General features: G+C 45.5%; 1 protein-coding gene across 8 annotated transcripts in view; it reads left to right on the forward strand.

Moving 5' to 3' along the window:
* Positions 1-6,329: 6,329 nt before the first annotated feature.
* The window catches only part of PLCB4 (phospholipase C beta 4), a 194,869-nt gene continuing 182,204 nt past the window's right edge, over positions 6,330-18,994 (forward strand). For 3 of the 8 annotated variants that reach the window (XM_060272408.1, XM_035110090.2, XM_035110098.2), the window contains exon 1: positions 6,330-6,487. The gene's annotated coding sequence lies outside the window, so the exon portion shown is untranslated. Of the gene's footprint in view, positions 6,488-6,516; positions 6,662-7,029; positions 7,431-18,994 lie in introns of those variants that run through there. The other 5 variants (XM_060272411.1, XM_060272409.1, XM_035110091.2 and 2 more) reach the window with 2 other exon arrangements.

Genomic DNA, 18,994 nt, shown 5'->3' on the forward strand with positions numbered 1-18,994 from the left:
AGAGAGGCAGCTATTTATGCAGCACATTTACATTAATCACAGAAAAGTGGCAAAACTGGATCAGGGTGCTTTACTCCCCAGGAAACTCTGGCCAGAAACTGCAACCTGCTTCTGCTGAGCTGAAACATGTCGTTACATAAAACATACTGAAAAGCCAACCTGGTTTTGATAAATATTTGTTGACCTATTTACTCTGCCTTGCCTATCTGTTTGCTACATTCATCTCTAGAATGTGTGTGCTGTGGCCTGCCAGCATGTGAATTCGCTCTTGCTAAATGCAAAATTATTAGTAGTAGATCACGGATGGGGGAACCGGTGGCTTTCCGGATGTCATTTTTTCCTGGCCATTGGCAATGCTGGGGGGCCACAGGTTTCTCACCCTCATTCACTCATTCATTTTATTTGTGTGCCGCTTTTCAAAAAAAAGAAACGGTGCTCCAAGAAACAGGGATGCATTTCAAACAGGCACCAGAAAAACAATTTCAAATTACACAGCAGAGCAAAAACAGAACAGCACGCTCCCCAGCCCCACACATTACAATACTATAAATGTAGCAAGATTACTTAAACAGCACACAGCAACTAGTAGCAAAGATAACAAGGGAACGTCATAGTTTCACCTTTGTCCTAGAATAACCCCCCCCCCCATGATGGTGCTCAGAATCCCACCCCTGCAGCAGTTTTTTCTAAGGTTTCCAAGGGCAAAGGTTGGGGTAATATGAGTTCTTGCTGCATATTATTGTCATTTCACACTCTTCAGTTAGTGAAAGACGCACCTAATGGGAGCCTGATTGTAAAACCAGTATTATTACTGTTTCCAGGTCCAGTTCCAAGCCTTGGCTTTGACCTTTCCGGCAAATGTTTGCTTTTAGCTTGACTTTTGGAGTAATGTAAGATTCTGCTCTTTGCCTGCTGGAATTTGGTGATTGTTAGCTGCCTGGAAGGATCCCATTTAACATAGAATTAAAAAAAAATCTAGATCAAGAAACAAATGCAAACTATCTCGAAAATAGGAGTGGGGGACCTTTTAATGCCCATGGGTCACATTTCTTCACGGGCAACCTTCTGGGGGGGGAGGGGGTGTCTCATGCCAGTGGTGGGTGGGACAGAGACAAAAAGTGGATGTGGCAGACAGAGCAATGGATGTGATTCTTCTGGGAATGTTCAGGGTGGCAAGAGAGGATGTATTGTTTATTAATACCCTTCCTAACTTGCGCTAGCAAGTTCCTTTACTTAGCAGAGTGCATTCCCCTTCTTACGTAGCAGAAAGCTGGTTGCAAACTCATGTGAGTTTCTTAAGAACAGGCATCCCCAAACTTGGCCCTCCAGATGTTTTGGGACTACAATTCCCATCATCCCTGACCACTGGCCCTGTTAGCTAGGGATGGTGGGAGTTGTAGTCCCAAAACATCTGGAGGGCCGAGTTTGGGGATGCCTGCTTAAGACAATAAGCAATTCAATCTGGCTGGTCCAGATTGAAATGTGTTCTAATATTTTCCTGGTAAGACCCAATGAATCCCTCCTAAAAGAATAAAGACACCACAGTCTTATTGATAAGTAACAAAAAGCAAGTTTACTCATGATCAGGCAGAGCACAGTGTGATCCCTGAAGGCAGGTTTTAGGCTTACAGTTTCAAACATATCATCTTCTTTCTTCTTCTTCTTTGGTGATCACTCGTATCCGAGTAAGATTGTCTTCCATAAACATGGTTTTAACAATGGATCCGTAAGTGACTGTGGAGGCCAATTGTGGATCCACACATCCTTCCACAGTGGGGACATTGGTTTCCGGGTGGGAGTGGATTTGCCAAGCGTGCCTTCCTCTTAGCACGTTTCTCCCTTGCGTCCTGAGATCAAGTGTCTTCAAAGCCCATGACACCTTTGATAAAGGCTGTTCTCCAACTGGAGCGCTCGCAGGCCAGGGTTTCCCAGTTGTCAGTGTTTATACTACATTTTTTAGATTTGCCTTGAGACAGTCTTTAAACCTCTTTTGTTGACCACCAGCATTACGCTTTCAGAGTCTGTATATTCCATGTTCCAAAGTTCAATTGTCTTTTACGACCGCTAGGTGGTGACCCCACTGGGCGCGGTAATCCAGTCAGGGGAAAAGGGAGGCAGACTATGTTTCGGGCACCTTTTCTAGCCCCTCCCCCTTTTTGGGGTGAGCAGAGTGGATCCTAAAAAGGGCTGCTCAGTCATGGATACAGCTGCTGAGCTGCTCAACTGCCTCGTTCCTTAAGTCAGAATGACTGTATCTGTATCCACCGCCAATGTGCCGGTTCATGACCAGGGTCCTCCAGATTTCATGATCCTTCCCCCCGTTACCATTTGCCGATCGTCATGGGACTTTTGGGGTTTGGGTTGGGTTTTTGGAAGATGCCTGTGCGTGAATTTGTTTTGTGTGTGTAGATCAGTGCATGGTGACCAACGCGCAGTCTTCTCAGTAGGGCTCTGTTCCGATGGCATGAAGTAGTCACGACAAACCAGTAGATTCCTATCTGCTGCAGCCTTCATCCGCCTTCACAGCCGTTGTAACATACCACTTGTTCTGCCATTGAAGACTTCTTGGGTCATTCTTTGTCTAGCTCCTTCCCTTTGACCTTACCGCCTTGGGTGACCCTGCTGGGAGTAAAACCAGGTTGGTTTTTCAGTATGTAATTTGCTTTGTCAATAGTGTTTTATAGAAGGTGGTTGATTGGTTAATTATTTTATGTTGTGGTTGTGGTATTACTATTTATGGTATGGAAACAGCTTTTCGACTCATGGGAGGAAAAAGTGGCACAACAACAACAACAACAACAACAACAACAACAACAACAATAAGAATTTTTTAAAAAACACACACACGAAAGTTGTCAATGCATCTTAATGAAATCATTGATGGGTCATGTTCCAACAGAAAGGATTTGCACAGCAGCATTCTCAGGTAGGAAATACCCAAACCTGGGAATATTAAGTGCTTAAAAGCTTTTTATTTGGACTGGATTTCAGATGCTCACCTTGAGACCCTGTGTTGTTAGGGGAAGAAACTGCAAGTCCAGCTACCCAGTAAAAAGCCCCGATTGCACAGACAACAAAGTTCCTCTATTTGGGGGCCTGAGAGTATATGCTTGTGCATGTGTTCTGTACATAAGGGGTGAGGAAACTGAGATTTTGTTATATTGCACCTCCTATCAGCATCAGCCAGCATGGCCATTGGTCAAGGAAAATGGGAGTCAGGAGTCAAGCAACATCTGGTGAACCCTAGATATAGATGTTCATTCTTAAGTCAAAAGACATTATGTTGGGATTTCTGCCCGTCACTTCTGATGGATTGCTTGGGATGGAGCCAACAGCACACCTGTAACCTTTATTCCTACATGCAGCTATAATTCTCCCTGCAACCACGTTGCATCATTTTTTCTGGGTATATAACTACAGAAACTCATTTACTCACTCCTTTCAAGTTCTGTCACATAAATGAATATGAATATAATTTATTTACAGCCCACCGGCCACAAATCAAATAGATAAACAGCATGAGACCTAGGAATAGCTGCAGAGCTCCCTCCCTCCCTCCCTCCCTCCCTCCCTCCCTCCCTCTCTCTCTCCACACACACACACACACACACACACACACACACAATTCATTTGCACCTGTTTGGAACCATGAGGCTGTGCAGGCAAATACGAAATATTGCCAGATACCAACATTGGCATTTGTTCTGAAGTTCATTGTGATTGCACTGCTACGCCTTGCATGTAAAGTGTGGAAACCATAGCTCTGTGCTTAAGAGCTGGATGGTGGACAGGAGCTGTAGCCCAACAAATTACTGGAGGACCATTGGTCCCCCAGTCCTGTTGCAAAGCTTGCATGAAGAGATGAATATGGCACCCTCTGTAACTAATTCTGGAATCTTTCCAATATAATGCATTTGCCTTTCCTTTGTCCCCATGTGCTCATCTGAAGGCCCTTTTAAGGGTTCTCTTGTCATCTGATGTATAGCAGGGGAGGGGGGTTACTAGGGAAAGGGGCTTCTTAGTGGTGCCAACTCAATTGCTCTCACCATGGAAGGCTCACCTGGCACCTACTTTGAAGCCATTTTGGTGCCAGGCTTTTTCGTTGAATTTGACCTGTTTCATGGTACTTGCACAGACTTTGCAGATTTCACGGTATGCTTTTGTTTTATGGCGTTTTGAAATGTTGTCAAGTTGCTGTGAGAATTTGAAGAGATCAATCTTTACAATAAAACAAATGTGTGTGCAACATAATTGCCTTTTTGCTTTTGAGAGAATGCTTTCAGTTTTGCTCTCCAATTTCAGTCACCCCCAAACTGCGGCCCTCCAGATGTTTTGGCCTACAAGTCCCATGATCCCTAGCTAAGAGAACCAGTGATCAGGGATGCTGGGAATTGTAGTCCAAAACATCTGGAGGGCCGAAGTTTGGGGATGCCTGTTCAAGATCATTTTCATTCCAATCCTTGTGTTTTCAATTCAAACTACAAGCTCTAAACCCATTACTATGTTTCAAGTTATGAATCAAAACAAGGAAACAGCATGGGGCCTAGGAATAGCTGTGGGGGCCTCCCCCCCCATTTCTCACCTCCATGTGTATGCAAGTATTCAAACTATATATAAGCTACTCAGCCCTAGGCTACCTTAGAAATGTGGAAATGCTGATCTCTCTCAAACTAAAAATAACATTGCTTGTAGAACCCTATAACTCACAGCTGTAAACATGTACTGAACTATAATACTGTACAGGTTCCAAACCTTTAGCAAGTGTAGGGTAGCATGGAAGCCTCCCACCTGAATTCTCCACTGAGCAAAATATGCTGTTCTCATTTTCCCCACACCCGGAAATATTTGGGCAGGAAGTAGGTTGGCATCACAATTAAAATACAATTTGAATTAAAACAACCTGGAAGCTTTGCATTATTTATTGGTAACAATGAGTTGGTTTTAGCGATGGCTGCTTGCATTTATGTTTTTGTGCTCTACTTTCCCCACAATAGTACTGGTGTAAATATCTTCTTATGAGAACCGGACATAACATAAGAACATAAAAGAGGCTTGCTGGATCAGGCCAATGATCTAGTCCAGCATCCTATTCTCCAAGTAGCTAACCAGGCGCCTATGGAAAACCTGCAAGCAGTAAGATTATACAGGATTTGGACAGAAGCAAAGGCAGAAGAGGCTTGACAGGTCAGATGTACAAATGACCTGCAAACCCCCCCCCCAACCCTGTACCTACAAAGAGAGTTTAGCTTTTAAATAACTTTTTATTTGTTCAGAATACTTCTGTGCAGACACCAGCAGGAACTGCAGTACATTAAATGAGCAAACCTACAACCATCAATTATAAAACAATAAAATACGTCATCCAAACAAATAAAAGGCAGTGTAATTTTGTTGACCAATCATAAACTTAAGAACACACCCTCCCTTAAAATAACTTTTCACTTGTATCTGAATAGTGTTCATGCACACGAAAGCTCATACCAATGACAAACTTAGTTGGTCTCTAAGGTGCTACTGGGATGATTTTTTTTATTATTGTTTTGTTTCGACTACACCAGACCAACACGGCTACCTACCAGTAACTTTTCACTTGAGTGTGTCTCTTTGCCTTGTGTGTTTGGGTAGGCTTATTTCTGACCTCCCCCAATCCCTAAACCCAACTCTTTTGAGGATTGTTCCGATTTGGTGGTCAAATGATGCTGCTATGCTCTTGTTGGCAGGTATCGCAGCCGCTGGCCGCCTCAACCTATGCGCAGGCACCAACAGTAATGCGCCTCCTGCCTTATGCGCACACATCTCGGCATGCAAGCGCCGCGTGGAAGGGAAAGAGGCACAGAGCAGGGCCTCGTCTTTGTGCACTTGTCATGCACAGCTTGCAAGTGCCCTGGGTGGGAGGAGGGAGGCAGGAGTTTGGCTGGCGCTTCTCTCTCTCGTCCTGCCCCTGGCGGCGGAGAGACGCCAGCAGCCGGAGAGCCCTGGCCATGCAGAGTGCGTAATAATGCATGCCATAAAGCGGGTGGGCCCCCGTCCTTGGCGGGCACATAACCCTTTTCTCCCCTCCCCCACCCCCGATCAGCAATGCATAGGATTACATAGGTGCCACTGGTGAACTCACCCCCCCCCCTGCCCGCACCCGTGCCTCTTTCCTAGTCTGTGCACGCGCCTGCTGAGCACCCTTCTCTCTCACCCCGTCTGGGCTGCGTTTGCGGGAGGAGCGCGCGCTCCCTTTGCGCGCCGGCGGAGTTGGCGTCCTTTTCTCACGCTTGCTAGGGGGAAACCACCCGGGAGCAGCAAGTCCAGCGGCGGCGTCCGCCAATAACAAAGCACCTCGCCAAAGTCTGGCCCGGAGGGAGGGAGGGAGTGGGAGGCATCGGGGAAAGCCGCCCTCCCTCTCCTTCCCGGAGCATCTTGTGCAAACAGAAAGGCTGGTTGGCTGCTGCTGCTGCTGCTCGCCTTTCCTCTCCGGAATCCTCCGGTGGCAGCTGATGTAAGACTCTGGCGGGAGCAATGGCAGAAACAGGCGGGGAGGAGGTGGTGGTGGAGGACGGGGGGAATGCGGTGCTGCTGCTGCTGCAGGCACAGGGCTGCCTTCCCTGCTGAAGCCGCCAGCCGCGCGCCAGCGGATCTCCGGCGCTGGCGATTCTAGGGGGCCGGCCGGCAGGTACGAGGGGCGCGGAGTGGCCATCGCCTAGCGCCGGGGAGGCGCATAGGAGGCGCGCTTGCCTGCTATGCAGAGGGGGCTGCAGCCTGACCGACCCCTCCCTCGGGGGTCGGGAAAGACTCTCCATTGGCCTCGTCTCACGTTTGAGACACACACACACACACACACACACACACACACACACACACACACACACACACACGCTTCCCTTCCTGCATCTGCCTCCTCTCTCCAGCTGGCTCCGCGCCCCTTTACTGGGAAGTAAGCCCCGCGCTGCCCCGCGGGATTTGCTTCCCGGTAAGCGCGCAGAGAGGAGAGCCGTTGGCTTGTTCTTCGCGTTGGTGGGCGGTGGGTGGTCGCTTTTTCTATTGTTGTTGCTGTTGTTGGTAGTCCATGCGTGGCTCTGCTCTTTCTCCAGCTCCTCTGGGGCGAAAGCGCTTTCCTGGCTCCCGGTGTGCTTCACCCTGGCGCTTTGTTCCCCGCGAAATGCAACATCCCCACCCCCTGCCCTCCAGCGTCGCTGCTGGCAGGTCTCTCCATAGAGCTCCGCTTGCATCCGAGCCGTTTTTTATTAATACTGTAGAGATTATTTTTAATATTATTCGGTCCGTGCCGAGCAGGTCACCTTTTCCTCCCACCCCCGTATGTGCATCCGGGATTAAATGTCTGCAGTTCTTATAAATCTTTCCCTAGCTTCAGGTGTAACTTTTAGCATTTCTGAAGTGTTCGCCCTCCAGTTTCAAAAAGGGTGGCCTCTGTTTTGGAGAAGGTAAGCGGCACTTTCCTAGGGTGTGCATGTGTGTGTGTGGGGGGTATGCTTTCCTATCTGAATTATTTCCTGGTGTTGTTTAAATTAAAACTTAAATAATAATAATAGGAAACAGGTGCTGAGTGTTTGTGTGCCTGGAACCCACCAAGTTATTAGTTCTATGGCTGAATTTTGTGTGATGAGACACTAGCTGGTTAATCCAATTTGGGCTTTGTCAGCTGCAGATGGGCAATCTTAAATGCATTGCTCTTATTAAAATACCTGGCTGTATCATTCTGTTGCTATTTCTCTTAGAGTCCCCTCCCCGCCCCCCTTACTGGTCTGATGAGGTAATATTTCAGGCCATGGAGAATAATATTTGGAAGCTGCTAAGAGAAGCGTAAAGACTTGTATACTGATGTGTTTGGGCTGTAGCTGTAACACAGGTGATAAACCACCAGTGGTTATTCCTGCCCGAGGTGAAGAATGCCTAGGGAAACATTAAAATAGACATAACTGTTGGTCCCAGTTAATGTGGGGATAAAGGTTCGTGGAATATTGAGTGGGACCAGTTTTGCCCATCTAGTTAAATGTCGTCTACACTGACAGGCAGTCAGAGAATCTTTCCCAACATTACTTATAGATGTTGGGGATTGAACCTAGAACCTTCTATCCCAGTGAGCTATGTCCCTTCCCCTAAATGTGATATGAGAATATGATATCATTTATGAAAAATGGCCGGTGTATATTTTACAAAAGGCCTGCCCGCATGTGCTTATTGTTGTTATTTTTGTGAGAGGCTGCTGATGCACAACAGAATATTAGTGAACTACTACTATCTTGCTTGTTGACTTTTGTCAGAGAGCTCATCCACACCCAGCACTTCTGGAAGCCCTACTCTCTTGCAGAAACAAGGGAGACAGAGAATGGTCCAGATTCCCTTTCTGCTGATGATGTTCTGTTCTGGAGCCTGATGTTGTGATCCCAAACATTAATGCCTGTGTTTGGGGGGAGAGGGGCATGCCATTTGTGCGATGTGTCACAAGGGTTTGTTGTGCAACCAGGCACACGGGTCAGAAATCTGGTGCATGAATTATGAAAACTGGAATAGTTTCTGTGGGGGAAAATCAATGTGTCAAGCAGGAAGCAAGTACCTTTTAAAAGCTGCTGGACTTGTTGCTATGCAAGCATGTATGAGAGGATGCTATAAACAACGGCAGACCGCCCAAAGTTTCAAGTTGAAGTGGCTAAAATGCTGCACTTTTAAGGAAGCCAATAAAACATTGCTGTCCGGAACATGCAGTGTTCCGTGAGCATTCTTTGACAACACAGTTGTGCAGCTTTGCCAGTTGTGGCTTGTCCTTTGTGCCAAAGAAGGCAAGCTGTCTAGCTCTGTAAGAGCAACAGATAGCATTGCCATGCAACTTACATAAGTAAATATTCAATGTTGGTTAGTGTAACTAGTGTCGGTCTAGTCTACTGTAAATTATTACACACAGTTTATTATCTCTATAAACTGCCTTTGCATCTATTCTGTGAAGGTATTGGGTTTTTGTTTGTTTGCTTGCCTTTCAGAAAACACAGCTGATGCTTTGGCACTTAATGATACAAATCTTCCACATTGCAGTAAGACTTAAGATGCGTGTAAAAGGAACAGGTTATTTTTTAATCAGTATCCCACCTTTGCTCTAAGATGCTCAAGGTGGCATACAGTACATGGTTTTTCTCCCCTCCATTTTCTCCTCACAACAACCCTGTGAGGTAGGTTGGGCTGAGAGATTGTGACTGACCCAGGGAGCTCCATGGCTACATTGGGATTTGATTCCCTTTTGCTTCCCAGGTCCCGATCCAACACTCTAATCAAGGAAATAATAGAGATGATGCTTAAAACAGGTAGGTTTCATTGAACTTTCTTTTTTCAAAAAGGAAGAAAGAAACTTTATTTCCAAATTACGTAGCATTCTGTTGCAAAAGAATAATAATAGGTGTATAAAGGTGTTTGCCACAGAGTTTCCATGCTCCTAAAGCCCTTTGAAATCAATTGACTTGAGGCTGCCTAACTGTGTGTCAAATCATGGCTCTTATCTTTGCCTACAAACACTCGGATGAAGAGTCGATCGGAACTAGCTAGCGACTGTCAAAACAATTCCAAAACCTTATTTGATCATTGGGTATGGATTCATATCCTGCTTGCATAACAATGCTCTTTGCTTTTGAGCTGCACTCCCACACACAGGAGCTTTGTTCTGAAACACAGGTCTTTTTTATTTTTATTTTTAAAATGAATCCAGAAATATCCTACGAACAGCCTATAATCCAAACAGTTGGCTCTGCTGCATAGGAAAAGCTGCAGGTGGAAACTCCCCCCCCCCCATGACTGCCACCCAGCCTGTTTTCAAATATATAGCATGTTAGACCGCAATGATCTCTTGTTCTGTACCACACCAAATCTAGGGAATGAGTGTGCTGCAGTATATGCTGCTGCTGCTTCAAATAAATCCACAGTTCTCTTGTCTTGACTTTTAGTGCCATATTTTATTTTATTTTATTTTAAAAGCAACTTCTGTGGCTGTACTGTTTAAGTATTATTTTGGCAGTACCGTTGGACTCGGAGCTCTGTTGCGAGCCTGTCAAATCAGTTTGCCTCCTGCCATTGGGGGGGGGGGGGGGAGAAGAGTTCTTTGTTTAATGTAACTTTAAGTACTTGATGCCTTGAATGTAAGGTGAGGACATGTCTTAATGCTATAGTCGACACATGCATATGCACTTGGGGTAGGGGAGTGGGTTGCGCTGTGGTCTAAACCACTGAGCCTCTTGGGCTTGCTGATCAGAAGGTCAGCGGTTCAAATCCACACAGTGGGGTGAGCTCCCGTTGCTCTGTCCCAGCTCCTGCCAACCTAGCAGTTCGAAAGCATGCCAGTGCAAGTAGATAAATAGGTACCGCTGCGACGGGAAGGTAAATGGCGTTTCTGTGTGCTCTGGTTTCCGTCACGGTGTTCTGTTGCTCCAGAAGCATTTAGTCATGCTGGCTACATGACCCAGAAAGATGTCTGTGGACAAATGCTGGCTGCCTGAAAGTGAGATGAGCACTGCACCCCATAGCCTTTGACTGGACTTAACCATCCTGGGGTCCTTTACCAGATGTCATTGGACTCCCACTTCCAACAGACCTAGTCAGGGCAGCTCAGAGTTTAGTCCAGTGACATCAGGGGTTGGGCACAAGCTTCCCACTCCAGAAATAGATTGATTGTTTGATTCTGATTTTTTGTGTTTGTTTGATTAGGAACTAGGAAATGAATGCATTGATGTGGCTCAGCAGCATTCCTTGTTGCTGCGCTTTCAATGGGAGCTCTCTTTACGCATGTTGATCTGATTCACATACTCCCAATGATGAGTTGTTGTTGTTTTGGAAAGCCAATAGGTTTTATTACAAGCATCGGGAACCTGTAACCCTTCAGATGTTGTTGAATTCCAGGTCCCATCAGCCCCTGCCATCAGGATCAGTGGTTGGGGATGATGGGATCTGGAGTCTGATAGCATCACAGTTCTATAAGCTTGTTCTATAAGCAAGACATTTCCCTCCTGTATGTGATTATCCACATCCGTTTCTGGGTATGCATGCATGCATGAGGACCATGTAATGTGGGAACTCCTCTCTTGTGGATACAGCTGGGCAGGAGGAAATTCCAGCTCTGGGTGGGAAAAGTGCTGCTGTTTCAGGAATCTGATGATCAAATCTCTGTGTTGCATTTGGCTATCTTTGTGTGTGCCTCAAGATAGCTGGGACCACTTGTATGAAAAGTTAAAGGTCTTGGGTGAATCAGCTCCCTCACTGCTTTTAGCTAGCAGCATTAACAAGCCTAGAGCAGTTCGATACAGAATAGAAAAAAAGCCAAAAACCCAAGCCCACTAAAAGGGTAAGAAATAAAAGAAGAAATTTAAGAGCAACCTTTGACTACCAAAGTACATAAAAATCAAAGGCAGTTACGTTGGTCAAAAAGAGGGTTGGGGATCTTAGGAAGTCCCTAGTTGGGTCATACCTTTATTGGGACTGATTTGGATTTCGGCGTTCATTAGCTACCGAGTTATGCAACAGATGTCTAATGCAACCATGCATTATTATTATTTTTAAAAAAGGATAAAACTATATAGCAGGCCATTGAAATGCAATTCTTTGCTACATCTGTATCTTTCCTTTCCATTAAAAGGTAGTGAACAGCAATAACACAACTACGTACAGTAAAATATATACAGTATTTAAAAATGCAGTAGAACACAAAATAACAGCACAATCCTGTATTTGTACTTAGAAGTAAATCATATTGATTTCAGTGGGGTTACGCCCAGGAAAGTGGTATAGAATGTTAGACTAAAGAACTCCAAAACACTCTTAATAAAACAGAACAAGATAAAACAGAACTTCAGGATTCCTAATGCCAGTGCATACAATTACTATGTAGGTTAAGTGATTTCTAGTTAGTGATGTGTTTGCAAGCCACAGATTTCTAATATATGTGGGAATGCTTGGTTTGTATCAGTGTTTAGCAAACCTCTGCAAAGAGAGGGCTTTAAAAACTGGGCAGCTTGCATATCTGGGCAGCTTGCATATCGAGGCCCTGTGGCCACCCTGTTTCCTAATGTGCGAATAACTAGACAACACACAGCTTTGGGATCAAATAAAGCCATGGGATCAAATAAGGCCACAACTTTATTGGTTACAGATGTGAAGGTTTGGCCATGGGCATTGAGGCAAGCAACTGCATATGTCACTCCCACCTGTTGGCTGGGAGTGTTACTAAGGGTGAAGCCAGTGGGGGATGAGGATGAGATGCCCTCTGACTTAGGTCAAATCGTGGTGTCCCCTAAATGGTCCCCATTGAAGGAGTGGTATGGCCCTAGCCATGACATCGGACAGGAGCTACTCTTCCCGGATCCTTTTAACAGGTTACCCTTACCCGTGGAGGGGCAGGAGGAGGCTACAACCTCCCCTCCAACCAAGACTAGGCTTACCCATCTGCCTTACAAAGTTGTGACAATTGCTATGAGGTAGGGGAAAACCCAAATGGTGATGCCCATTAGCCAAGTGGGAATAATTCCTGCCCATCCCCTGAAAATTAGGTGGCTGACATTGTCCATAGCAAGGTTGTACCATCCGTGAAAAAACTCTGATTTGAGTCAGGGCAGGTGGGAGGAGAAGGAGAAGGAGAAGGAGAAGAAGAGTTTGGATTTGATATCCCGCTTTATCACTACCCGAAGGAGTCTCAAAGCGGCTAACATTCTCCTTTCCCTTCCTCCCCCACAACAAACACTCTGTGAGGTGAGTGGGGCTGAGAGACTTCAAAGAAGTGTGACGAGCCCAAGGTCACCCAGCAGCTGCATGTGGAGGAGCGGAGACGTGAACCCGGTTCCCCAGATTAGGAGTCTACCACTCTTAACCACTACACCACACTGGTGCAGCAAGAGAGAGGCCAAAAGGCCCCACCGTCTGAGCATTTAAACTTCGCCTGGGCACGGCACCAAGGGCCACAATTAGTCAGTTGGTCCTGCACCCATGGGGACGCCCCCTAACTCCTGCGGCAGGAAGATGATCCAGCCTGTGATAGACTGGCTTACCAGGGAAGCCCAGGGCCCGCCCACAAAGCCGCATGCCCAATAAGGGGACAGACGGACTTAACAGTCAATATTCTGCAGGTTCATAGCCTGAAAAGAAGACAGTAATATAGCTGATTTAAAATTGTATTAAGGCCTTAGTGTATGCTTTCAAAATACAAGGTTTGTGATCATTCTAGGCTCCTGGGATACAGCAGCCAGGACTGATCTTGCAGACAAACTTGTTGTCATCTCCTCTGGGATTTATAAATCATCCAGTTTAGGGTACTTAGTGAAATAGGTACACTGAAACATATGAAAATTGAATCCAGCAGAAGTTCTCTCTAGGGCAGATGTGTAGCGTAATTGTATGGGAAACAATGCGGAAGACATTGTGACGAGGAGATAGGATGGCATGTCTTAGAGTTCTCCCCATAGCTGCGCCGCGCCCCAAACTGAGCTTCTGCGTGGATGTTTCTTTAAGGGAAGAGAGCTTGTTGACCACAGGTATTGCCAATTAAGAGAAGGCTCTCTATAAAAGGCAGGCATTTGGGATGGGAAGAGAGCCTGCCTGCCTGGAGGAGAACTGAGATAGGTTGCATGTCCTCGCTACCCAGGGAGCAGATTGGGGACATTGAGTATGTATGTATTGTTTTCTATAATAAAGGTTCTTTGGTTCACCTTCCACCTCCTCATTCCTTTTGTCCTGATATCTGATAAAAGAACCGCTGCATTTGGCAGAACAGTAATCAGGTTACAAAAATAAGATGGCAGTATTTGGATCCACCCTGCATGTCGTTGACTGCCTTTCAGTAAATCTGCAACCTGGGGATTTAGTTTTATCCAAGAGGCAACTGTAGTGCAGCTTTCTGCAGGCATCCTGCAGGCTGTTGCAACACATCATTCTTCTTTATTAGTTATGTGCAGGGCTTCCCCCCCCCCCCGAACTCACTGGAACTCAGTTTTGGCACCTCTCAGATGGGTGCCGTTGCCAATCAAAGAGGGAAAAAAGGTAAAGGACCCCTGGATGGTTAAGTCCAGTCAAAGGTGACTGTGGGGTTGCGGCGCTCATCTCATTTTCAAGCCGAGGGACTGGCGTTTGTCCACAGACAGCTTTCTGGGTCATGTGGCCAGTGTGACTAAACTGCTTCTGGCACAACGGAACACTGTGGTGGAAGCCAGAGCACACCAAAACGCTGTTTACCTTCCCCCTGCAGTGGTACCTATTTATCTACTTGCACTAGTATGCTTTCAAACTGCTAGGCTGGCAGGAGCTGGGACAGAGCAATGGGAGCTCACCATGTCATGGGGATTCAAATTGCCAACCTTCCAATCGGCAAGAGGCTCTGTGGTTTAGACCACAGCGCCACCCGCATCTCCCAGCGCCACTCCTATCTAAGAGAAGGGAGGCATTCATGAGGAGTACCGGCACCTCTTTTAGTAGAAAAATAGCACTGGTTCTGTGATGTTTCCCCAGTGTTATTGCATTCTGGGGAGCAATTCTGCAGTAGGGTGCAACAAGAGCTGGACCAATAATCGCAACCCCAAACATTTATAGAATAAAAAGTTACAGGATTTAAGTGGCAAGCTACGGGACAGCCATTGATTGGAAATGAAGCAGTACCGTATGTCTGCCACAAAAGTTTCACAGGTGCAAACAGTGGGGTCACCAGTAACTTTTCTGATAAAATCATGAGCACAAATAATCATGAATACACATTTGAAAGGATGCCTGGAGGGGCAACGAGAAGGAATTCCCGCTGTGTTCACCTAGGCTTACTCATAGTGTGTTTAGGTTTGCAGTCTCAATGTGATTCATTCTGCACAGCTGTTGGGGTCAATGGGCAATTTCTGTGACCTGTGACTCTGAGAGCATCTGACCTTGAGCACAGCCTCCCACTGTGTATCCTGCAAACAGTTGTGATTCTGTAGGCAAGATTAATTGTATGATCACTGTTGCAATTAAAAATACCGTGACATTAACAAGGGCTCTCCTTGCTTTATTTTGAAAACAAAAACAAAAACATTGTAACTATTCCAGAAGCTGTAACGGCAATCCTAACCATGTCTTCTCAGAAGTAAGTCCTGTTGAATTCAGTGGGGCTTACTCCCAAGTAAGCGATGATAGGATTGCAGTGTGAATTGTTGCCTGTGTAAGATATATAAATTTGGCATGATTCTGATTTTTTTTCCCCCAACCTAGAGGGATGTCAGGCAATGAAACCGTTTTTGATCACTTTAAGGAAGTCCTGCTCATCCACCCAGACTCTGATATTTTATACATTTGCAAGATGTGGACATAAAATGTGAGAACAGGTACAGGCCACACTGTAACATGTTCAGATTGCCATCTTCTCTGGTTAGTATCCTTGAAAACACAATTCAAGGCGTAAGCATGTTAAAATATATTGATTCTGAAGAAGCGAGGCTTGAAGAGGAAGAGGAGGCAGTCCTTGTGATTCTCTCAACACAACAGTGAAAATATTTGGGCTGTCCAACATCCAGAAATAAGATTCCTTTCTGTTCAGTTTTGTTTGTTTCCAAAGGGCAGTACAGTATTGTTTTGCCAACTTTCTTACTTTCGTACTCTCCGTACAATCTTGCCCCAACAACTATTCATTTTGGCTGCCTTTTGTGTTTTTCTTCAACTGAAAATGTACCACCTGCTCTGGAGGCATTTAACTTATTGCGAGCAAACAGGATCCACAGCAGAGAGGAGTGCTCTTGCTCATCCTGCTTGCTCACCAGCTATGCCTTCTGTCAGGATACTCCGTTTGCTGTTTGTTCTGATTCCATGGAATTGAACCTGGGATCCTTTGCATAGAAACTCTGCACTGTGCTTTCTACCCACAGTTTTTGTTGTCTGATCGCTGGCTATGTAATTTGCCACTGGCAGTCTGTGGCTAGCAGCACCTTCCCTCCAAACCAGAAGCGGAAACTCCATTCAAGCCATACTTTGCGAATTTTGGCTTGGCAGGTGAATGCTAGTCATTCTTTGCAGGTTTGGAATCTGTACGAACTGTTCAAGCTACGCATGGTGAAGAAATCCACCTGCAAGAGGACAGCAGGAAGGGTCCTAGTTTCCTGTTCTTCTCCGTAGTTTGTAGGAGAACTTAGCCTATGGTCTGGTTCATATGTAAGGGAAACCATGATTTTCTGCTGCGGGAACAAGCCTATATGAGGCGCACCTCTGTGCGCCTCCTGGTGCTCACAAGGGGGAAATGAAGGAGAACATGAATCAGAGGCTTGTGAAGACTTGTCTTTTGCTACTGTGAAACTACAGTTTTCCATTACGTCTGATCAGATTTTCAAAAGAAACTTTCTTCATAATATAATAAATACAAAATTGGGAATGGTGTTCATATAATTATAATGCAAAAAAGTCTGCCAAATTGATAGAAGTATAAATATTTATCTAGGTGCCTGCATTTAATTGTCTGAACGTGTTTTATGAGACTGGGACTTACTTTTTAGAAAACAATGGGTGTCAAATGCAGCCTAATTTTAATAACTTCTAATTTTGCTTGCATTTCTTTCTTTTTGCAACTTTGGCCTTTTGAGGAACATCTGGAATAGTCACCCTAACTTGAAATGTGAAGGCAAACATGAAAGCAATTTGTTTTTTTTCCAAAAAAGAACTTCCCCTCCTGCTTTCTCCTTGGGAAACCTGGGAAGGAAGAGACCTTTTAATGTGATCTTGTTAGCCTTATTACAAGATCTTGCATTTCAGACCTGATTGTTCTGTTGCTGCATGATGAGGGCTAGAAACTTGGCTCCGATCCAGATAAAGCCAATTGCATTGAAACCTCATTGGAAACAAAGGGAAAAATTAGCTGTGACTCAGGATTAAATTAGAACGCCGTTGGTTTCCCTGGAACTGAAGCATGGCTATTTTTATTTGACTCGGGGGGGGGGGCACTATTTTTAAGCATAAACAGGCCAGGTTCACAAGGCACATCAAACCAGCCTTCCTCAAACTTGTCCCCCCCCCCCAGATGTCTTGGGCCAACTGCTATTGGCCCCAGCCAGCACACTGATTAGGGAAGACTTCAATCCTCAACTTTTATTTGCCCATTGTAGGATCAGAAGCTTACTGTTCCATCTGCCACCAATGACCATTAGTGTTTGCGCAAGAGCTATATGCCACAAATACACCAAACTTGCATTTTAAGTGCTAGGTTCTACATACAGGTATTCTTAATATGGTAAGTAAAATATAGGTTTCATAAGTTGAAACTGCATGTTTTTAAATTTCCCCGAAAGTCTATATTCTCTCAGCCCCTCCAGCTAATTTTCTCTGTTTCCCTAACATTTCTGCAAATACTGGTTTGATTCGTGACATCCTCCGCTATCCCCAAGAAACAGCAGATTGGCAGATTTTAGAACTTTCCATTTCTCTGTAGGCTAACAGCATACCACTTCAAAGTGGTGTCTCTTTGGGTTGGTTTTTTTTTGGGGGGGTAGTTAATGAGAACAGATGTGTTTAATAGCCGGGATGCATTTTGACAAACAGCACTTTTCGCGATGTGTAGTATAAATGTGTTGTAACGTGGCTGCTCAAGCCTGCTGTTTTTCACTAGCTTTCTGAAATGGTTCATCCAGTTGTGATATAACACTAACATGTTCCATGCTCTCACCTGATCTGACTGTCAGTAAAAAGGCCCTCTAAGAGAGATGTAAGAAGTTTGTCTTGTTGCTTTATTCTCCCCCCCTCCTATTTTTGTGTGTGTGTGCTGCTCAACAGTATAATTGAATATTATTCTGTGTTTGTCCATTATCTCTGTTCAGCGCTCTCAAAAAAAGGTTCAGTTCACTCCAAAAAGCATAGAGCTAAGATAAAAGTCTTGCAACAGTGAGCAATGGAGCCTCCTCTCCCCATTTTTAAATTATTCATGGTACTTCTCTTCCCCCTTTGGTGTGCACAGCACAGCCTTTTTCTTTAACCCCCATCTTTAAACTTGGCAGGCTCCCTGCCCCCCCCCCCGTCAACTTGTGGCATCTGTTATTAGATAATGTAGACAGCAAGCATATGTTTTTTTAAATGATCCCAAGTAAGTCATTTTTGTTATTGTTGCTGAAAAATAATTCAGTAGCATTCCACTACTGGTTGTGTTTTTTCTGCATTTATTCCACGGGGCTCTTGAGGGGTTTGCTAGTACATATCTTTCAAACTGATTAATTCACAGAAATGAACGAGAAGAGAAATTACTTCTTTCCCCAAGGAAGTACAAACGCTAGGCTCTCTCTCCCCTTCACAACACACATTTCCCCGTCTCCTGAGAATCCAGTACCCTAAAGAATTCATTATAGTAGGCCCCTATCCCTGGGGATTAACATATTTTACCAACTGGAGTCTATCTTATATGAAACACATGGCTACAATTAGTCATGATGTTTTCATTCAGTTTATTGGTGGCTGTAAAGATAAAACATGCAAATGTTTCCTGGGTAGTGTCTTAGGAATAAATTAAGACTGATGGGAGTATAAAAAGTGGAGAGAACAAGATGCAAAAGTCATCTTTAAAAAAAGCCTGGTAGTGGCTTTTAGACACTAGCGCAGAGGCAGAGCTAGCTGCTCCGGCACCTGGAGAGGTGCATAGGGGCGGGGCAAACATCCCAGGGGGGGCCATGGTGAGCATCCCAGGGGGTGAGACACCCATGGGGGCAGAGTGAGACACCCATGGGGGCAGAGTGAGACACCCATGGTGGGTAGAGCGAGACGCCCATGGTGGGTAGAGCAAACCACCCACGGCGGGCAGCTTTCTGGGTGGCGGCGGGGGGGAGCCACACTGCATTCCCAGCAGCCTCCCTCCCCCCTCCGCCCAGGAAGCAGCCTTTGCCACTTCATGGCAGTACTGGCTGCTTTCCTACCACCTCCCTTTGCATCTGGGCTCTGAGAAATGACCAGGGTGTGTGTGGGTGTGTTCCCTTTGTTTCACAGTTAGTCATTCTGTGTGCATTGCCTGTGTCTCCGATCGGGTTTCCTGTGGCAGCAG

This window comes from Zootoca vivipara, chromosome 3, assembly GCF_963506605.1.
Source record: "Zootoca vivipara chromosome 3, rZooViv1.1, whole genome shotgun sequence".
NCBI lineage: Eukaryota > Metazoa > Chordata > Lepidosauria > Squamata > Lacertidae > Zootoca > Zootoca vivipara.